General features: G+C 37.2%; 1 protein-coding gene across 1 annotated transcript in view; it reads right to left on the bottom strand.

Moving 5' to 3' along the window:
• Positions 1-4,652, bottom strand: part of LOC101851951 (metabotropic glutamate receptor 4-like) — a 34,336-nt gene that overhangs the window by 4,930 nt on the left and 24,754 nt on the right. The window lies entirely within an intron of this gene.

Raw genomic sequence — 4,652 nt, 5'->3', positions numbered from 1 at the left:
AAATTAATAATACAACACAATAATATAATATGAAGACAATCAATAGGGTGGTTAGTCATTAGTGAGGAATCAGGGAATATCTACATAATATTATTAATGTCTCTGTCAAAGATCGTGTATAACAAGATAGTTCAATCCTTTCTTTGAGCCAATTTAAAAAAAAGATCCTCAAAATCCGGAGGCGCCCTCTTTGAAAAAGGGCGGACTTTGCAAACAGAGTTACATTACTTGTGTGAAAGACAATAAATGCGAAACTAACAAATTGTGCTATTCCTATTCTTCTTCTGGAGAAACGAAAGAGAGCTTTGAAACACTGCAGCGCCATCTAAACCAATGCGCGGACTTCCGCTGATCACTTTTTGGTGGAGTATCTTGTTATGTACGATCTTTGTCTCTGTGTCTCAAACAGAACAGCCCACAGCTGTGACTTCTCGTCTCCAGTACAGAACTGGGAAAAATCCGGATAACCTATTCGTATAGCCGGATAATGCTCTATGAAACATCATCCGAATTCAGACTTGTAAACTAACCCATTTGCCGAAGCGGTTCATTACACTTAATTGCCGAAGAGGGGCACTAACATATTATTATCCGGATATTGCTAAAGCGACTCATTGCCCAGCCCTACTCCAGTGAAGAACTAGGAAAACCCGTGACGCCATCAGTAGGGCAGTCTGTGACTGTGTACATGTCGGTGTGAGTTGTGAGGGTGCAAACCAATCGGCTTGTCTCTGTGTTCCCGGTACAGTAGAGAGAGCAAACAACTTGGTTCTCTGTATGAACGCCACCATGAAAGCGTCTCAGGATCAGTTTGGCCATTCTCTACCCAGATTGCTTGCACTGAGATCCTTGAGGAAATATATTGCCCCTTCCAGAATTGTTGCTGAACCATGACTCAATAGAGTTGATCACACAATCCCTCCCCCTCAACCAGTGCTACTGACTGGAGTGTCTTCAGGCCATTCCAAAAAGGGGGGATATTAATAATGTTCTTATGCACCATGGAATTATAAATGGGCTGATCTATCAATGCCATGCTTATGTTGTGCCGAAACTACATAGAGGGAACTGCTGTATTTTTCTTTCCTCGTCCTGACTATCGTCTTTTCCCCCCTAATTCTTTTGTATGTTTGTCACTCTCCTGTGAACTGCAATTCCAGGGGTGCCCTGATAGTCGGAGCAGACTTTGTGCTGTTGAGGCTAGAGAGGTGAGCAGAGTAAGCCTGATTCCCCGTTTAGACTTCTCTGTTGACATCCACCCCTTGGCGCTCATATGACCTTATCATGCAGTTGCGAGCCCCGTAAAACCTTACTAAAACTAAAGAACTAGAGTTTATCACAGTGCACACCACCAACAACAACAGCAGCAGCAACAACAAAAACAACAACAAAAACAAAATCAGTCAACAACAACAACAACAACAACAACAACAATAACAACACCTATAGCTGTGTTCACACGGGGAGTGGGCGCTATAGAAATGATCTACACTATTATTATTATTATTATTATTATTATTATTATTATTATTATTATTATTATTATTATTATTAATATTTGTATTGTATTATTATTATTATTATTATTATTATTATTATTATTATTATTATTATTATTATTATTAACAACATTAAAACCACAACAACAACAACAGCAACAGCAACAAAATCAATCAACAACAACAACAACAATAACAACACCTAGAGCTGTCTTCACACGGGAGTGGGCGCTATAGAAATGATCTACACTATTATTATTATTATTATTATTATTATTATTATTATTATTATTATTATTATTATTATCATTATCATTATTAACAACATTAACAACAACAACAACAACAACAACAACAACAACAACAACAACAATAAAATCAATCAACAACATCAGCAATCACGTAAGTTATGGTGGGAAAATACGAGTTTGAACATCAACAGTTTTTTTGAGTTGATTACACGGAGCTAGACAGAGCGACACAATGGCGGGTTGTTCAGAGCGAGGAGAAAAAGCAAAACAAAAGACAGCAGTAACAGTGGGAAAGGAACAAAATGGGTGTCACGACGCAGTCAAATCAGGTGCTCGTCAATGTTTTGGGTGCATATTGATTTATTGGTACCATCTTAAAGGTAATTCATTTGCCTTGATTTCAATTTTTTAAAATTCCTTTTATCTTGAATAGAAATCGAGATATTTGCGATTGACGGATGTGGGGTCGCCTGGTTTCAGAAGTAAAATTGGCAAGAAAATGGCCGCCAAAGAAAGGTGGCTTCCAAAGCTTAAGAGTCCTTGGAAACTGCAAATTTTCATTTTTCGTGCCTTTAATCAGCCTCTTTTCCCCGAAAATCCACATGTAAAAGTGTTTCTGAATGAACATTCATGGTGTTTTACCAAAAAACAAAAATTCGAGAAAAAAAATGTTCAAACTTCCCGAAAAATTCTGGTTTCTCGTGTTTCACTATTTTGACAAGCGCCTGATTTCACCACAATGCCTCACAAAATAGGGTTTTTCAGTGGCGCCGTCAGTCCAGCCACATGTGGAAGGCCAACAATCACATCTCACGACATGTGGGCGCCGACAAAACACATCACTGCCCTAAGCTGACAAAACACCTTTTTGTTTTTTATTTAAGACGCCAATTTAAAAAAAAAACCAACTAAATTTACAGCCTGATCAGTTGCCCTACTTGTGTGGAAAAATTCTGTAAGTGAAACTGAATAGTTTTTGAATAAATTAAAATTAGAATTTCGGATGACTGCCTTTTTTCAATGGTTACGCTGACAAACGCATTTTTATGTCGAAACTGCTGTAAGTGTAAGTAAGAAAAAGGCGTTTAAAAATGCGTTTTGTCAGCGCGCAGCAGAGCAAGGGTAACTCGGAATAAAAAACAACTCAACAAGGGCTCAGCAAATAAACAAAAACGGCAATAATATCTTTCTTTTCTATTTTTTCTTTTTTTTTTTTTACAGAATAGCAAGCTCAGTGATGTAAACACGTCCGTTGCTGCAAGAAAAAAGCAAGTCAGACAGACAGACAGACAGACAGACAGATACAACATAGAGAGAGAAAAGAAGTAGGGCTTTCCAGTGACGCCCTCTAACCATTGTGTAATTACAACCAAGAAGCGACAGCCGCGCTGGAGACAGCAAAAACCTATGATTGGTGATGCATCGTGGTGAAATCAGCCGCTTCGTCAAAGTACAGAAATGGGAGAAACATGCATTCTCTCGAGAGATAGGACATTTTTATCGAATTTTTATTTTTGGGCTCAAGCTCTTTTACGTCCACATAAAAAACACATGTCCATGTGAATTTTACTGAAAAACATTAATTAAAGGCACACATTCTGTCAATTTTCTGTTTTCAAAGACTCTTTAGCTACTGAAGCTACCAAACTTTGACGTTCATTTTCTCGCTAATTTTACCAATGAAACCAAGCAACCTCACTTCCTTCAATGATACTGTTCTATTCAAGATAAATGTATAGTATATTTCTTTGAAAGCAAGGCAAATAAATCAGTTTTCTGATTATACCAATAACTCAACAAGCACAAAAATTGACGAGCGCCTGATTCTACCGTTTCATGACACATTTATTGATTACTACTGGAGCTGAGAATGAAACAGTCAGAAGTCTGTATGTCCGGGTTGGTTCTTTGGAGAAAAATGACATCCGTTCTTCCAACTATGATTGAAAGCACTAAGTTATCCTGCAACAAAGTAGCATTCCTCGACAAAATAAAAACTTACAGTATCAATATTCATACACACCACGGGATATTAGAAAGATATAGTGGGTTTTTTTATCTTTAAAAATCCGTTCAAATTGACATTGACTTTCAGGATGAATACATCGACATTCTGTTTACTAACAATGTCTAGACATCTGCTAACAACTTTAGGCTGGGAACTCGCAGTATTAAGATATTAGGGCACGATATTGAGATATCAATTTCAATATTGGTGTCAGTTAACAAAATTAAGATAACAACCAACAAAATTAAGATGTCAATTCATGATTTTGATGCGTCAACTGTCAGTATTGAGATATCAACACACGATATTGAGATACTTATTATGTTGAAATATTAACTCACATATCTTGAGCTATCTACTCACATTAAGTGTTGTTATATAAGCTGACTATATTGAAATACTTGTATCAACTCACAGAGCATAATGAGGCCACGCGACAGTGAGCTATCAGCTGAACATATTGGAATATCACTCACAATGTGCGATATCAACTGAAAATATTGCAGTAAAACTGACACTATTGCGTGAATAAATTAAATGATGGCAGCTGAGAGAACAACAGTCAGTCCCGAGATATAAAGTGACAATGTTATACATGTAGTAAAAATTCTGTTTTTCCAAAACAGCGGGATCTTAGGAGAACCGGGGCCATAAGATGTGGGATCTTATACGGAGACTACTGTACAGAGATATAAAGTGACAAAGTTATATGTAATGGGATTACAACCGGCGGTATTGAGATATAAATTGACAATGTTAAATGTAATGAGATTACAACAAGCGGTACTGAGATATAAAGTGACAATGTTATATTATGTACTGAGATATCAACTGAAACCTTCCATGAAGCTATCTGTTAAACCACACGGGAGTCGGCTACTCACAATGTTGAGA

This window comes from Aplysia californica, unplaced genomic scaffold (assembly GCF_000002075.1).
Source record: "Aplysia californica isolate F4 #8 unplaced genomic scaffold, AplCal3.0 scaffold00207, whole genome shotgun sequence".
Classification (NCBI taxonomy): Eukaryota; Metazoa; Mollusca; class Gastropoda; order Aplysiida; family Aplysiidae; genus Aplysia; species Aplysia californica.
This window is presented reverse-complemented; position numbering and strand designations above follow the sequence as displayed.